The 18446-nt window shown below is 47.0% G+C and overlaps 1 pseudogene; it reads right to left on the reverse strand.

The window, feature by feature from the left end:
• Positions 1-3106: 3106 nt before the first annotated feature.
• The window catches only part of LOC142955020 (plexin-A1 pseudogene), a 35276-nt pseudogene continuing 19936 nt past the window's right edge, over positions 3107-18446 (reverse strand).

Here is an 18446-nt window from a genome sequence, read left to right on the forward strand (position 1 = left end):
TCACTAATAAAGCTCAGGGACAAAACAGAGACACGCAAACAAACACTGCAGCACACACACCCACCGCAGACATATATAGCCAGGTAACAGGGCTGTGGTGATGAACGGTGTGTGTTTGTGGGTGTGTCTGTCTGCTTCCTCCCGACACACATATTTTTCTACAACAGAGCTGCTTCTAATATGCCCAAACATTTGTGTTTACAGAAAAACAGCCACCATCTCACTGTGCCCGTAAACATATCCCCCTAATGACGGCCAGAGGCTAGAAGTTATGATCCAGCACAAACATGAACTCCACACAGGGAGCTGACAGAGCGCCTGGCCATCCATCATGACTGTGTGGCTAACAGCTGTCCAGTGCTCCCTCTCTCTCCCCCCTGCCTCGCCCTCTCCACCGAACTATGACAGGGTCAAACTAAACGTATTCACCCCCTCCCTCCACCCCCTCCTCTCCCACGTCACGCAGCCTTTCCCACACTGATCACTCAAATGCAGTTGAGATGGGCATTTATGAGATTGTTGCCTCGAGGTTAGGGGAGTGCATTTGAATTCCTTGGGTGGGTGGGAAAATCGGGGTGGGGTTCAGTGCTAAACACCAGTTGCTTAAATGTCAGAGCAGGAGATCGCCAGTTTATACCTAGACTAGCTGGAGAAATGGGGATGGGTTGTGAGTTTGTTCCTTACTTATAGTCCAACTGCTGCCAATAGCAGCCGCCAGTGGAGGACTGGCAACTGCTAGCCGGCGAGTGCAACTCTCACCTTCTTGTGCTATTTCAGTTCTGCTGTCTGATTCAGTCTCGTCTGTGCTTCTCTTTGCTTGTTATTGTGTTTCGTCACGTTGCACAGCAGCAGCATGAAAATAATATCGGGCATTTGAGGATCAGATTCGAGGTCGCTCGGACCACTGGCTGAGGTTAAGGTCGGGGGAGGGCAGCTGACGTCAGGTCACTGCTTAGGGGGCAACGTGGCGGACGTCATTAACCTGCCGCTGACCCCTTCGAGTGTTGCTGCTGTCGTGGGGTCAGCCAATCAGCTTATCTCTGAGGCTACTACATCATCATTGCTGACAGCTTATATGGGGCAACAGTATTCTTGAGAGGATGTTTTAAGCGGTGATGAATTATGAGTGAAAGTAACCCTTTAACTCCAGTAGCCATGGTAACAGGCCTGACGGGAAGACGGGGAGCTGCGGGACGGTCTCTCTGCTCGAAAGGTGTTACCAATAAAGAAAATTAAGAATACACGCTGGCCCTAAAGTATGACTCGGCACACCTACATCTACAGGCTGCATTGGTAGGGCTGTGTTAGGTGGAACGCAAACCAGTATGTCTTATCAAAAGCAAACACAGTGCACAGCCGTTTATACTATAATAGTCCTATTGAGAGTTATCGTGGTAGCAATTATTTTCTCCCCGCGCTAAATGCCGATGAGGTAAGAAGCATTTCTGCACAGTGCAGTTATCTACCTGGTATGTGCATTTGCAAATACAGTATTTGACTGGCCAGCAGATGATGTTTCACTGCACTGCATAAAAGGAAAAGTCAAATTCTTCGCCATACTAACCTGCGATTTGTTTTTACCAGAAACATCCCGACTAGAGCTCCTGCTGCACCAGTGTAAAGGTCTAATTGAAATAAATGAGATTGCCTGCCTTTTTCCCTCAGAGCTATTGTCATTGTGATGGGCCCAGAGACAGGAAAGCACACAAAAAAAGGAATGAAGACAACCCCTGAACAGGAGGGAGACTACATCTTCACAAGGTGGCAAAAAGAGGGGAAGAAAGGGAGGTGAAGGAGGACTTGGCCGGGTCATTTACATCACTTACACCACCACACAAAACACACCTGTGCACACAAACTAATGAAGACCTACACAGAGGAAGAGCGCTATTCTTACCAAGTATGCCACTGGATTAGTTGCAACACAGGGTGAATGGTGTGTGTGTGTGTGTGTGTGTGTGTGTGTGTGTGTGTGTGTGTGTGTGTGTGTGTGTGTGGACACCTGCCAGGAAAATTGGTGTGCGCTGACATTTAAAGAAAAAGCTTTAAAAGTGGTCTTTTAATTAAGCTATCTTAAGAGAGAGCGTGATGGAGGGGATGGACGGGTGAATTTAAAGAGCACACGGGATGGAAGATGAGGTCGCCGAGACAGGTGGTCAACTAAGAGTGCCGCACACTTAACACTAATAGATGGAACGAAGACATAAGAGGTTTGTTTTTTTTAGCAGATGCATTCTGAAGAAAGTGGCTAAGCAAGGGGAGAGAGAAGAGAATGAGGCATGAAAGCCAGAAAAAACTAAAGGACGTGAGCAGGTATGTCCACTATAGAGGAAACTAGACTGTGTGCTGTTGTGTAGTAGTGCCTTAAGGTCTCTAGTGTGAGTGTATGCATGTGCATCTGTGTGTGTGGGGTCCTCTGTAAAGCATGCAGGGCCATGCACCGTGGATCAGTTAGTAAAAACCCAGTCTAGCTCAAGCCGTCCCCCAGGATGTCACACTACAGTGCACCGAACCATGCAAAGTGTGTGTGTGTGTGTGTGTGTGTGTGTGTGTGTGTGTGTGTGTGTGTGTGTGCTATTCCTGAGTGACATTTCACAAATCCAGGTGACTGGGCTAATGATGTCCCCTGCCTGACTAAATCAAAGCACCAAGAGGTTGTGCGGAGAGGGGGAAATGGGCAGAAAGAAGTGAAGTAGAAGACAGCGGGAGAAAGAAATGAGAGCTGTTCACACTTTATATGAACCACTGCAGGCCTGTAGCAGAGCTTCTTGTGAATGATTGGAACATGAGCTGACCAGTATTCAATTAGCAGGCGCACAAAAAAGGGCTGAGTGGAGAAATAGGCAGTAGACAGTTTCAGGGACACAAACTTGTCAACATCAAGACTAGTCTTTTATATCTTAATAACGCGCGTGTGTGTTGATACTCATGTATGCTAAGAAGGATAGAGTTTCAGCAACATTTTTGAGAAAAGGTTTTGCATGGTGTCATACTTTGCCAACGCTAATGCAGTCTTACATACATTTAACAGTCAAAACATAATATGTGTGCCCTGACTGATAAGTAAACGGATTCACTCTAAGGGAAGAGGCTGGAAAGAAAGTATCTACTCTGCAGAACTCACAAAGAAGAGATTTGAGCTTACCGAGTTGATGCAGGCGAGCTCCTTGTTGAGCAGCCAGGGTAAGGAGAGCTTCCCGTATCCCTTGTAGCAGGACTGAATTCTTTCTTTGATCTTCTCTTTTATCTTCCTCAGGGTGAACAGACACAATGCCGACTCTTTGGGTGGTTTGGCCCGATTCTTCTGACCCTGAGAGAAGACCGTGAAGAGGATGTCTTCATTCTCAGAGATCCCCAGAGAGTTGGCGAGCTGCCGCCCTGGCCGAGCCAAGAAGGCATCCTGAACCAGGCGGTACTCTACTCCATCTTTAGTGCAGCCAATGGGGAACTCAACGTAGGAGTAAAACTTGGGGTCGTCCACGCAGAGGCGGACAATTTTGGAGGTGAAGAACTGCTCTCCGCTGGCATCGGGGGACGTCAATTGGGTATCCAGCTGCATCGTTAGATAATAGACAAACTGCTCGCTGCTGAAGCTGTAAACGTAATAGATGTCGAAAGCGGGGAACTTGGACAAAGTGTCAGAGGGGATCTTCAGCTGAGAGGAGACAAACTCATCCTGATAGACGAAGCTGAACATGTCGGCATTTTCTTCGTTTTCCATCAGCTTGCGGCTGGACAAGGTGGGGAAGTACTCAGACTTGCCGTCGATGGGCGTTCCTATAAATAGCTTGCTGGTCGGACTCTGGGCGGAGCTTATGATGACCCCGGACATGGTACCCGACTCTGCCACGCTAGAGAGGTAGTGTTCCTTGCGGTGGTGGGGCTCGCCCAGCTTAAAGAGGTCATCCAGGCGAAGGAACTGGCAGATACCCTGCGAAGTGCTGCCACAGGCAATGAGGCGGTTCTGTGCGTAGTCTATGAGGAGAAGCTTGTTCACATTGGGGGTCTGGGCCAGGTCATGAGGGCAGGACTGGACACTGGGCGGAGGGTAGCACTTCTCATTGTCCACCACTGGGCCAGTCATGTGGCTGCGCAGTTTGGTCAGGTTGCTAGACACCTTGAAAATCCAGTTGACAGCTCCCACATAGACTTCTCCAGTTTTGTTGTGGATGGCCAGATGTGTAAGCCCCGACTCAGAGGGTACAAATCGTTTGAAGGGAGGGGGTTGGCCTCCAGAGAAGGATGAGCTCATGATAAGCAAAAGCCCCAAAAGGAGAAACAAGTTCCCCTGGCCAGGGGTAGCCGCTGACCGAGCTAGGGGACACATCACTGGGCTGTCTAGAGGCAAGGCTTAGGGGGTTGGGGGAGGAGAAAGAGGAGGAGGAGGAGAACAAGTGCTGGTCCCAAGTCAGGTTTTTCTGTCGTTTTCCACTCCTCTGTCCAGGAATAAGGGAAGGCAGTTTGAGGGAGAGAGAGAGAGAAGGATGGAGAGAGGGGCAGCAAAACTCCTATTGATCCGCTGTCCTGTTCTCAGCGTTGCAGGCCGTCATCAGGAACATCATCCACGGAGGCACGATGGGGGAGCCCTGGAAGGCAGAGAGAGAAAACACGGTGAGCATCCAAGCAACATTTCCTATTGATTATGCATCAAGCAGGCAGAGAGGCTGAAAAGGCTCTCAAATTACACCGCCAAAATTAGAAGGAAGAAAAAAATCAAGCTGACATTTGCCTCGGTAATAAATAAATAATATCAAATCAAGTCTGGAAGGCAAATGTGTGTCTGCATTTAATTATGAGGGAAAATAGCAGGGGAGGCCCGATTATTAAAGGCTCTGTACACATAATGGGAGTCTTGCTGGAATGAGTTAATAGATTTTACAACATTCAACTCTTTTAATATTTCATAACTTTGCCATGGTGGCTTTGGCGGAGGCATGTGTTTAAGAAAATGCCAGGGGCCACTGTTACATTGACAGCAAGACATTTATAGGAAGGTCTGCTCGAAGGCTTTCCTGTCAGGGTTCCAACGGTATCAACACGCTCAACAGAAACATAACCCCTTATTGTAATCACGCAGTTCTGTAGCCAGGCATCAGGCTCTCATGGCAGCACAGCAGGTTCGCAAGCAACACACTCTACCTTCCCTCAGCAGCTACCATCACAATATATACTACATCACGACAAATTAGACTCATGCAGAGAGAAATATAATAACCCTTGACGGATATGTTTGCCGCACATTCAGCACAAACTGTTGTTTTTGAAGGGTCCATATCTCACACGACACCCTTTCACAGCCAATCCTGCCCCTCCCATCAGACTGCAATCACATTCAGCACGCTCAAAAACCTGCCTGTCTCTTGCTATTCAGTTACCTGTGCGATTTAAGCGATTTTATACTGCATCACAAAAGGCGACCTCATCTTTCTTTTGAAACAGACCACTGGCCTTGGCACAGTGAGCGTCCCGCAGTACGCTCAGGCAAAAAAAAAAAATCATATCCAGATCATATCCAGAATATGCCCACATGTCAGTGAGTGAGGCCCTACTTCCTTCCTCACTGCCTTTCATACCGACTCATTCGGATCAATGAAGAGCCAGAACTTTGCAAATACACATTTACATAGGTCTGCTTTCATTAATACGCAAATATATTTCACACAGCACACACTATACCGCACAGTGAGTATCCCTTGACAACCCGGGATGCGGACAACAAAGGCGGCAGAATTAAAGGGCAGAAATGAGAAAACGTATGGAGGACGAAGGCTTCACACATAAAGGACAGGGAGGAGGAGGAGTCAAAGGGGAGAGTATCTGCTCTTTTTGGCGTCCTCCAACGACGACGCAATGATGATGAGGAGCAGGGTTTGGCGGGCGTGTGGTACTGCTTGACAGGCCAATCATGTTCCTGCAAAAACCGGGACATTAGTTCTCCTGTAAATGCTGATTATGCAAAACGGGACACAACTCTCCCAGGGACCCCGTGGTTCAATTTCACCTTGACTATCAAAGTGTCTGCACGGAGGTAGTTTATGACCACGCTGAATCGGAAAGATGAGAGACACTACGGGGAGATGAGGAAAGGTAGGAAGAGGTGGGTGGGAGATGGGGGGAGATTGAGGAAAATCTAAATATGGAAAGAGAGGGGAAAGGCGAACAGAAATGCTGAGTTTTCCTTTCTTTCTCTCTTTATCTCAGTTTCCGCCTCCTGCTCTCCCCGTGGTGAGCCACAGGAGCAAGGCTATCCGTCTATCAATCACCATGCACACAGGTCAGAGTGTGGTCCGTTTACCAAGATTGGAGGGATTTTTTTTTACAGCTGCCAGAGAGAGAGAGAGAGAGAGAGAGAGAGAGAGAGAGAGAGAGAGAGAGAGAGAGAGAGTACGAAAGAGGGAGAAAAATGCACTTTTCGATGTATTGAAAGAATTAAACACCTCAGTAAGAGGAGTCATTAAATTGCACATCAATTGAAGTCGTTGCCGCTGCTGCAAATAGTGTGTGAGGGAGAAAAGAAAGAGACAGAGGGAGCAGGAGGGGAAAGAAATAGTAGTGGCGATGTTCATGGAATAGCAAACCATAGCTCAGCTGAGACAACGCTGGCCAGGTTCAGGGAGAGGTGGTGTCATCTAATGTTCACAAAGGAAAGGCCCGGAGAGGGCGTGTAGGAGAGATGACGAGCGAGGCGAGGAAGAGGAAAAGAGCGAGGAAAAAAGAAAGTAGGAGACAGAAAGACATAGAAAGAGTGAGTAGCAGAAGGGTGAGTGAGGAGCAGCGGGAGCCAAAGAAAAGGCAGCATCTCCGCATCGTTTTAATCAGAGCTCTACCTGCGCTGACATCAAACACCAGGGGAGCCCCGTGGTTTGAGGCACCTCGGCAAGGAAACAGCAGCCAGAACGGCCTGAGGTGCTGCTCCACGCTCACTCTGCACTCTGCGAGATTAAAACGACTCGACGCAGGCCGCAGCCTCTTCGACATAAGCAGCTGCAATAAAGTGACGAGCCAGCCTATAATAAAAAAACTAATTTCTTGCTCAACGGTACAGCCGCGGCGCGCGACGAGAGCAGATGCCAATTTAAAACGTCGGTGGCACGTTATACGGGAGGCCGGCTGCCTCATTTTCCTTTGTCATTTTCCGAGTGAGGGGAAAGACACAATGAGGCAGAGTGAGTGAGCGAGGAAATGAGAGAGCCTGATAAAGAACGAGCGATAACGGGGGGGGGGGGGGGGGGGGGACGTCCCTAAAGTAATTCCTCTTCATTTAGGCCAGCCACGGCTTGATGTAAGAGAATGTGAATCGCACAACAAATTGCATCCAGGGCTTGTTATCTATCCCAGTAATAAGACGATGACATCATAACGCATGCTCTAACACAATAGTGTGTGTGTGTGTGGGGGGTGGAGTCATACACTTCAAAAGTAACAGGGCAGCAAACCGGATGGGTGAAAGAATCAGAGAAATAATGTCTTCGCAAATGGGCCCCCCCAACTCCCGCTTCCTCCACTCCTTCACCTCCACCCCGTCATTCAACACATGCCCCAACTGCTGAGAATATGCTCAATCACTCAGCTTCTCACACGCATTCCTCTTTTTTTCATAAATTTCGACCATTTTCTCGCGACAGCCTTATCCCTTTGAACCCTCTTCAATTTCAATTTCCTCCAGAGCTCAAGTGAAATGGTGGGAAGAGCGCTGAAACAAGGTTGCGAGCCATATCTGGCACCATCAAGGAAAAACATGTCAATCATTTTGGGGCTGGAGCGCGTCTGTGGCTTTGGGACCGGGCAGCCACCATATCGGAGGAGCCGAGGCCGTTATCACATCAGGGAAAAGCCTCAGAGAGAGGGGCTGTAAGGGGCCAAGTTGATTGGATTTGATATCGGGACACCCTATCAATTGACAGGCCTGTTCTGAGTCCCTATGGGCATTGGGAATTGGAATGAGTGATTGAAAGGGAGGTAGAAGACATAACAGAGTGGGAAAAGCTTAGGAAGGAGGGGGTCCTCCCACAGCTTTATTTCATTTTGTTTATTTGGCTTAAAGTGTGGCGGGAATCCTGAGAAGAAATGGGGGTAGTGGTGCGCTCTCGTGTGCGTTGTGAGGAAATTCCACAGGTTGTTGAGGTGGTGAGCTGTTGTCAACTCTCGTGAGCTGAGCTGGATCAACTCTCCCTCTCTCACCCGCTTCTCCAAAAGCAACTAAACCTGTCCGCTCAGATAATGGTCGTTGCTCAGCCCCGGAGCTGTGCTGATTTATTGCCAGTGGCATATCAATTACAGCACTCGCCACTGGAGGGGAGAAAGAGAGGAGAAGGTGGCGAGAGAGGGATGGCGATGATGAGGATGGAAAAAAAATTCTTTACCCTTGCATCACAACATGTGGGTCACATCTGGGATAAGAGGAAGAGGTGAGAGGGTGGAATTGAAGGAAAATAAATTTAAAAAGATGGACGTGTGCAAGAATGAGGGAAAGGCTCAGAAAATGTATGCAAATTGTCAAGACACACTCTCATACATGCACAAAGTCAATTATTGCATCTCAGCATAATTGAGGAGATGACTGAAAGCAGCATGGTTTAAAAAGACACATACTGGGCCCACTTCAACCCACACACACGCCAACTGCATACATCCTCCCCTCTGTTTGTGTACATAGAGACCTTTTGTGCACAAAGAATTATGCGCATGCAAATCAAAACACACATGTACAAAAACCTAATGGGTCCCTATCTTAATCTCCACCTCTTCACTCGGCAAGCAACACACTCCAGAGGTTGGAGATTTGCCCGGGGAGGGGGGGGGGGGGGGGGAGAAAAAAAAAAGAGATGGGTGAGGGGCGGGTGAAGGACTGAACAGCACGAGGAGGCGGCAGGAAGCGGATGGTGGGGTGTGGGGGGTGGGATGGTTAGAGAGGAGGTAAGATGGGGAGCCAAGCCCTGAAGCCTTAATCCTCTCCCAGGGTCTAATCTCACCGCCGCTATCTGCATATGGGAAGAATGGATTACCATCCCCCGACACGCTGACGGACGGATGGATTGAAGGAGGGATGGGTGGCAATCCCTGGACAGACAAACACATTCAAAGACAGACACAAACAGTCTGACTGGCGTTATTACAGAGAGTAGAGGATGTGGGTGGCTCTCTAAACTATTCTAAAAATACACTCAGCTCGGGCATACACATACACACACACGCACACATACTGCAGGTAGGCACGGTGCAGGCTAGTCATTTGCAGCCTGGTTAGCCCACTAGTCTGACATATGTCCCAATCAGAGGCTGTCCCAGGGGCTGAGGGGCCTGGGAGGGCTGAATGGAGTCCTCTTAACGCACCGAAAACTCATATCTCAACGCTGAAACAAAGCAATCACTCCATCTGCTGAGGATTATCAGAGAATGTCAACATTATTGCAATAAACCACTGGCATATTATCAAAGAATATCCAGCCCATTTGTCACTGTCCACGGAGATTTGTTCATAAAAGGTCCTCATTTTTCAATAATAGCTGGATGACAGCAGAATAAGTATGAATAACTTAGTATGCAGAGTATTTTTAGAGTGCCCTTGGGGGAAATATAAGCAGAACTCTTCTTGATACTTCATGTCATCACTTTATCGGCAAGAAAAAAAAAGGACAAAAAAGCATTTAGTGATGAGAATATCCAAAATATGAGCTAGCACTTTTAAAACGCTAAAATCAACTGTCCCTATATCGTATTCAAGTCATCCAGCGGGCCAAGACAAATTTCAGAGGGGGTAAGACCAATTTGCAAGAGGTCGGACAACAAAGAAGTAGTATATATTGTGGTATCTTGTATAATTTCCTTCCTGCCTCGGCTGGGGGAAACAAGCTGACCGGCAAGTCTTCGGGCGTATAAAAAGTCCTTATGAGTTCTGTTTTAGTGCCAACGTAAATCAGTTGAGTGGAGGACAAGCGCCAGTGCCCTTTCTCTCTCCCTCTCTGTGGCAGGTGGCCTGTCAAAACAAATGCCTTGTTCTAGAGTACAAAAGTAGCGTATAGAGCGTGTGTGTGAGTGTGCCTGTGTGTGTTGTGTGTGTCTGTTAGGAAGTCAGGCACCGGAGCAAATTGAGACCCCTGTCTTTAAAGCACCTTGCTGGGGCTGACTTTCAAGCCACCGGCCCGGTCAGAGTGACTAAACCTGATCTAGACCCGTCTAGCGGGCAACCCTGGACGTGAAAGAGTAGAGAAAAAAAGCTACGCAGCAGAAACACCGGCCTGCTTGGTCCTCCTTGAGTTCTCCATTCGTTTTGCAGTACATTAGCCAAGAATAAATTCTTTACAGCAGACGCTTTACAAGCTGCTCAGCTCTGCGTCTTGGAATAATAGAATATGAAGATTGTAAAATGTTTTTTTTTTGAGAAAGTATCATGAGCCACAGGGTTATAAAACACACAATAATAATAAACATAGTTAAATACATAAAAAAAAGACATGTACACCACAGTCTTTTCAGTTAGCCTGTTAAACTGTAATAATCTGACTTATCTGTTTTCACTGTCCTCCTCTATGTGTCTCCCAGGCTTGAACCAGTAGCTTGCACCAGTAGCTTGCACCAGTAGCTTGCACAAGGACTACGGTAGAAACTGAGAAACAATCAACTCACACATTCAAGAGCTGAAGCAGCAATAAGTGCAAAGACAACTGCTTCTCTGACACTCAATGTGCCTTATGGATAACTGACATGCAGGCCTGTGTGTGTGTGTGTGTGTGTGTGTGTGTGTGTGTGTGTGTGTGTGTGTGACAGCTGCCACTCCGAGACAGTGGACAGACTGCGGGCTCTACATCACACACATTCTTCCTCTCCTCATTCCCTGTCAAACACACTCTTGTGTTTTCAGAGGTAAATGGGATTATATGCCGACAGACGTTACTTCAGACACAAGTGTGTGGTAATGTGTGTGCGTGTGTTGCAGTCAGTCACAAATGTGTGCACATGCGTTGTTGCCTGCATGTATGTATCCAATATGAGACGGTGGGAGAAAAGGGTCGTCGACTCCAGCGTGTCACACACACACACACACACACACACACACACACACACACACACACACACACACACACACACACACACACACACACACACACACACACACACACACACACACACACACACACACACACACACACACACACACACACACACACACACACACACACACACACACACACACACACACACACACACACACACACTCTCTCTCTCTCTCTCTCTCTCTGAATCTGACCACTGGCGACCTCACACTAAGTCTGCCCCAAACCTGGAATGCAGAAGGATTGAGGTGTGGACAAACCTCAACGGTAATCTGTGTGTGTGTATATGTGTGTGTGGTTGGATAATGAACGTCACCATCTCGGTGTTCTGAACAGTTTAGGAACATTGTTTCTGATTTGGCTGGTGAACACGGGGTTGAGCGCCCCAGGGTGTGCAATTACACATGGAGAGCAGACAAACTGTATTTGTCTCCATCTCTTATTTTATGACTCATAGTGCTACAGAAGCCCAAATAAAATCCAAACAGATTATTTAAACACCAAATGTATGGCGATCACAACAAACTAAACATGGGCACACAATTTCTAGCCCCTGTTTCTTCTCTCAGGGGTGAAATTCCTGGATAAACAAAAGGGCTTCATTCCAGCTGCTAAGACAGAATGAACCAGCCATCGCACAAAACCTGCCCACATTTAAAAAAAAAAAAATGGAGCACACAGACACACAAACACAGCGATGCAGGCACCGTCAGATTAGTGGTTTACTCTTAATCTCTCCACTGTGTTTGTGCGACTGGGTCTTTCTTTCCATGACAAATCCTGTCTGTGTGTGTGTGTGTGTGTGAGTGGGTTTGTGTGTGTGTGAAGGTGGGAGCGGTAGGCGATATGTAGGTCAGGGCCACAATGTGCCTGATACGAGCCACACAGCAACGCGTTAATCGTGCAGTTAGTTGAACATTTCTCACTCTGAGCCTGCACTAGTGTCTGTAGCATAACGCTAATGCTGCTTCTGTTTGACGCGGCTTTAAGGTGATGACATGCAGCAACAGCGGGTTGTTAGCTCAACTTGAAGTCGTCCTCAATATGGAAGCGCATATCATCCCCATGTCTCGTTACGGTGGATTAAATCTCATATTTCAGAGTGAAATTAACTAACATTTACAACTTCAAAGTCTTGCACACTTAAGAACTGCACCCAGATTTTTGTTTAATACCTTTTCTTCATTTATATCATCCATTACTGATTACATTGTCTCCAACTTCCTTTATTTAAAATAAGACATAAGTTTTGAAAATAGTAATAACACATTCTTCCTCTTACGAATGAAAAAGTTCAATTCAACCCGCTCGCTAAAGCTTTACTTGGCCTGCTACGACCAGTCGTTTATGGTGGATAAATGCGAGCTAATGTAGCATCCACATTTGCTTAGCCTACTGTTACGTGGTGCAGTTCTTCTTGTCAGGCAGCCACGGCTTGTGTGTTGTATAAATGACAATTGACATTGAGATTTGAGAGAACCTCACTCAGAAAAAGAGACAGAGCCAGGCCAGATGATTGATTACTCCTGTAATTTGACCAGGAAATAGCACAGACAGCAACACAGATTCGTTAAACTCTTTACCTCCAACAATCTGAATTTTTCAGTCCAAAACAAAACTGCACAGATTATTTTGGGAAACCACCCTGTGGAGTGTGCATGGTGCCAGGCATTGTTATTGCTAATCACAAACCCAGCATGAGTCTACATGCCACCCCAACAAACTTGAATCAGCACTGAGCAATGCCAGTCACAATGAAGGTCAACCACAAAGCAACCTGGTGGTTTCCCACCAGTCGAGCTGTGGGTTGAGCGCTCTAATGCAGGTTGCACAGGTGTTGATGTCATGAAACCACGGGCGAGGACAGGTTCAGTCAGTGGACTTAGAGTGAAGTGGGAACCAAAATGGTAAACTGTGGACAGAACTGAAGAATATCAACTGGCATAGCATGCTGTCTTTATACAGTGTAGACCACATATTGTTGTTGGTGCCCGACGAACTGATTGATCAACTGATACTAATTACCTTTAATATGTTCAACGCTCATGAAGACATATTTTTACAACTTTAAAGCGCACAAAAATGATCAAATATCGCCTGTAGAAGGAATGTCCATTGACTTCATCCACCCTCGAATAAACTGCTCTGAGCTCTTTATGTCACAGCAAAACCGGTGCATTCCTCAACAGCGCTGCCTATATTCTCCCTGCTGAGTTCACCATAATGGAATGCAGCCCGCTCTGCCCGAAACAGCCCGTTGTGCCAAACGCTGCAATCCTCAACTCAGCCCCTTTCTACTGTCACTTCCTCGCACCCTCCCCCCTTGTGAGTTTGATTGACCCTTGACACCCGGAGTGCTGGGGGGGGGCTTGTGCTGGTTGCTGTAAAAACAGGCGTGCCATTGTAAATCCGCTCTCCGAGGATTTGAGGACAGTGCCGTAGATGGTGGCAGTGGGTGGAAGAGGAGTCGCTTCAAGGAGAAAGGTATTAAAAAGAATGACCGTCTCCTTTTTGTTTTAACGGCGCCATAAAAGGTAGCCTCCCCTTCTCGGACTTACTGTTTCAGGAGTCAGCTTATGTACACCGCCCAACATCGTCAGCACTCGACGAATGATCAGCTCTCCCTGGGATTGCACAGGTATTTGAAAATGACGTATGAGCTATGAACCAACAGCAAGAGCAGGAGTTGATGAGAACATATTTCAAAGCGCTGAGATCTACTCCAAGTTGAAGTTAATAATTGGCAAGTACAATCTGTTCTGGTTTTGGTGTCGATGGGAACAAAGTGACAAAACACGCAACTCTAGATAAAGACAGTCAAAACCAGAATCCTTTTTTAAATTTCCCTATTGAGATTACATCATAAAGAGACCGACATCTGACCCGAGAACTTCAAAGACTTGACACACGTCCAGGACTTAATCTAGCTGCTAACTTCTCAGCCGCGGAGTCTTCTGGTGCCCCCATCACACTTGATATTGTCTCCACTTATTACGTTTATTGAAACAGACAGACGACTGACCATCTGCTCTCCCTTTTTTCGCCCCTGTCTGAAACATGACGACGTCATCCAGAACAAGTTTACACAAATAAAATGTCCTGCTTTGTTGTAATGACAGCACGTGAGCCAAAGCACTCGTATGCACAGAGAAGCACACACAGTGTATCTGGGCTGGTTGGCTATCGACTCGGACAGCATGCTTATCCATCTCTGTCCATTAAGGCCCGTACTGTTTCCGGACGTGTGCTATTGAGGAGTATTAGTAACCGTATCATTGGCTATGACCGCATGGCTTTATCCTATGCTCTAAATGCTTTAAGGCAGGCGTGTGGCTTGTGTCACATGGTGTTTAGCAAATTCATGTCCACAGATGGGTCACAAGACATCAGGGTTAATGCAGCTGTCTCTGCCTGGGGGAATGTGGGTTCTATAACCATCGAGGAAAAAAAGAAAATGCGCTAACTCACGTGAGATGTTGTGTAAAAGAGCACAGACGGTACGTCTCCAGACTTTAATGCAAGTCAGTTTATGATTAGGATATTTGGAAAGAAAAGATTAGCTGATTTCTAATTCTCTGTACATTGCAATACAAAGAAAAGAGGTTCCATAAGCTTTTGTTCCACAAGAAAATCAAGAAATACTCTGCCACCCAAATAAAAACACACCGACCCTCGTGGTCAAACTCATCACAATGTAGGGAGATTTGCAACAGCATACGCGCTGAACAAAGACAGCGTCACGTCCAGGAACTCAGTGGAACGGGACCATGCATTTTGTTTAACTGTTATATCGGAGTCATGTGAGGCTAACGCCAATTATCTTCAGTCGCGCCGTTGTGGGGCTGAAACAAAGGAAGCTCGTCTATCCCAACTGTTTTTAGCTCAGGAGATAATCAAGCCAACAGACAGTGTGTGTGTGAGAATGTGCACACCCATGCATTGTGTTCAGTAGAGAGAGAATAGAGGCTTGTGAGCTCAGACGATTTCCTGTCTTGTCCCAGATCATCAGAACATACTGTATTCCTGGTGAAGCGTGACACACAGCGCTGCACGCATCACTGCTCCACTATAGCGGCGGCGACAGAGAGCGAGATGAAAGTCGGTGTGTAAATGTGGGTGGGGGACTAATACCTTATTCGCAAGCAGCTACGACACGTACCGCAACAACACTTTTTAACTTTCTACCCTCTTGGACTATACGTAAGAGATTAAATGTCCATTCAATGATGTCGACCCACCAAAGAAATAATATGAAGGTGATAGGAGGCTGGAGAAGAAAAGGAAAAACAAACATAACTGTGAGAAGAGGGAGATCGAGTGAGAGAGGCTGCAGTAATCAGGCGGGAGATGAGGAGACGAGAGAGAGAGAATGGTGCAGGTGAAAAGGCGAGGTGATGGAAAGAGGGAGAGATAGACGGCTGAGATGAGAGGAGTCGAAGATACCTTTTCAGAGGGCCGGCGAGGCGGAACGAGGAGGAATGGAGAGAGATAAGAGGAGAGGAGTCTGTGCATGTTTCGCTAAAAAGGGAAACTTTTTTTCTCAGCCAGTGGACAACTGAGTGCCTGTCACATAACTATAACCAACACCACTTCAACTCAGACTAAGTCCTTCAGAATAAAGACTGCACTACAGCTCCCCGCAGGGATTCCACATGGTTTAGAGATTTAATCGAGTGCTTCAATAGCCGCGCTTCCATCACCACATGGGCTTTAAATAATAGTAGCTGGGAATAATTTTGTTATGACTGAAACCTGTTTGGTTCTCTATTGTGAAAGGGAAACAGAAATACTGATCTCAGATGATGTTAGCTGCCTTGAATTCTTCTTTGTTTTTGTATTATTTCCTTATAGAGGCAAATTCAGGTCACCCAGACTCTTGAATACATCACCAGCATCACAGCCTGCACATCTAATGGAAAAAATGTAATCCTCTTTTGAGGATTGGGCATAATCTAAAACAGTGTGAAATGTGCTGCACGTTAAGCAAATGCTATTGTTTACAGAAACATATTGTGGTTATAACCAGGTAAACAGAACATTTGGAACAATATAATCATTCATTGTACGCACTATTGTATCAAACTAGCATTTGTAAGATGAGAATGTGGGAAGAATCATAATATAGGTTTTGCTGAAGGTAGAAACAGATTTCCCAATAGTTGATGATGAACCAACTGGAAGCCAGAGTCTAACAACCTTTCTACCAAAATATCCCTCCTCAGGCCAAAAAAGTCAAAGTAGAATTCCTGTCTTCAGTCAGAGTCAGCGCGTGGCTGTTCCTGGAGACCTCCCAAAAGGAAGGGCCGGGCCCACTGGTTGGTCCAGAAGGACGAGTAACTTCAGCCATTGTGAGTCACTCACAGGGCAGACAAGGGGAGGGAGCGGGGAGAATCAACCGAAGACAAAACACAAGGCAACCTCCTCCAGCACACGTGCATTAGGTCACATTACCGAAACTGTCTCTCAACTTGGCAGACAGCACAATTAATAAAGCTGCCGCTCATGTAAATAGGGCATGTGTGTGTGTGTGTGTGTGTGTGTGTGTGTGTGTGTGTGTGTGTGTGTGTGTGTGTGTGTGTTCTGTGGGCGTCGGTTGGTCTTTGTGTCCCTCTAAGTTTACATTAGAATTGACAGAAGGAGGGAAAGAACTGCGAATGAAAATAAAGAAGAAATGGGCCCAGGACAAGGTAGAGCTCCGGGGAGGAGGACAGCGAGGGGGAGGGATAAGAGTCGGACTTGGAGGGAGAGAAAGAAAAACACAGAGGGAGACGTGTTGGGAAGACAGAAATGTGAGCACAGAGGAAGAGAGATAAGGAGAGGCTGGTGGGAGCGGGGGAAGATGAGAGGAAGAGTGGCGAGTGAGAGGAATGCCAGAGACGAAGAGGGGAGGAGAGGAGAGACTAAATATATCGGCGTCTTTTCAACAGAACACTGGGCTGCATATGAAAAAGTCTTCAGCGCAACTACGGCTTATAGGACAGCGGTGAATGCTACAGGCCCGAAGCTGCAGACGTGACCTTGTTGTTGTACACTTGCCAACTTTTTGACAAGAGAGTTGAGAAGGAAGACAAACTTCTCTCTGAGAAGCACCACACAGAGTGTACCCTACTGAGGGGATGAATAAAAGTGGTCATTTCCGTCTCAGGTCTGAATACATTGCCGTGCATGACAGGACGCAGCCTCACTGGGGGACACAATCATCGCAAGATATGAAATATTCTGCTCCCTGTGGTTTTAAATGTGTTTAAATGTTATTTGCCCCCAGTCTGATTAAGTCGCCCCTCTGTTTCTATTCTTCTATTGCATTCCAGTGTGCTGAATAAGCGCCTCGCTCCCTCCACCTCTGAACACCCCCCTCCTCCGCATTCTCAGCCAGCCACCTCGCCCGTATAGTGTACAAATACATCACACCAATACAGGCCAGGCAAAAAGACCTGCCATGTTCCATGGTCCCCCAGGGACCCACTGCCACTCATAACTCCCATATCCCTCGCTTATTTCAGCCACTCATCGCCACTTTCGAAGCAGATTGAAAATATGGCTGAGGGGTTATTTGCGAGCCGTTATCGGACGTTGTTTGGGTACTTTATGCACGCTAGGCCCGTCGGATTTAAAGTGAAGTAGATGGTGTCTGTAATGATGCAAGAATGATGTTGGAGTATACGCCACGCTGGGAAGTAAAAGTGCAAAACTGGATGGAGAGCAGACAAAAGGGGCTTTTATAGTTTCTGCCATTTATAGTCGTATAGGAGGGATATGGTAGCAATATTGAAGTGATTGATTTTATTAAGAGCCTGACACGGATGGAAACAAAGTCACCATGCTAAAAATAATCAATATGAACTGCAGCCCCAATATAAAGCAAAGCAAAAAGCAATACTTGACATTGCCAGTCCAGTTATCAATGCATTCCCTCCGTCCGCTGTCTGAACGGACTTAATACAAAGCAACCTTTTTGTTCTCTACCAAATCACATTGCGCGGAGCTAAAATCAGTTCTACAAAGCTCTGGAATCAAACCACAACCTAATATGTCTTTGGTACAAGTGGGCCTTGACCTACTATTTGACAAACGCTTTTTGATAATGGGATTCAGCACTAAGCCGGTCTCCATCGGCGCACCGCAATCCACTTCCCTCTGCAGGTCGGCTGACCCTTCCCTCGGTGTGCTGAAGTGTGGCTGGTATGATCTGTTCTGGCTTGTTAAAACTCGTGATTTCACTAGGGGGGGGGGGGGAAAGGTTAAGGCGCGCACAATGACAAGAACCTGTCACCAGAGTCGTGCTCGTGACCTCTACCCACAATGAGACGTCCTCAGAGGAGCCCTGCTTTCTCTCGCTCTCTCTAGGAATACTCAAGTCTCGAATTGCACGCCTCATTTGAATTTCAACGG

This window comes from Anarhichas minor, unplaced genomic scaffold, assembly GCF_050575085.1.
Source record: "Anarhichas minor isolate MPS153535 unplaced genomic scaffold, ASM5057508v1 ptg000021l, whole genome shotgun sequence".
In the NCBI taxonomy this organism is placed as follows: domain Eukaryota; kingdom Metazoa; phylum Chordata; class Actinopteri; order Perciformes; family Anarhichadidae; genus Anarhichas; species Anarhichas minor.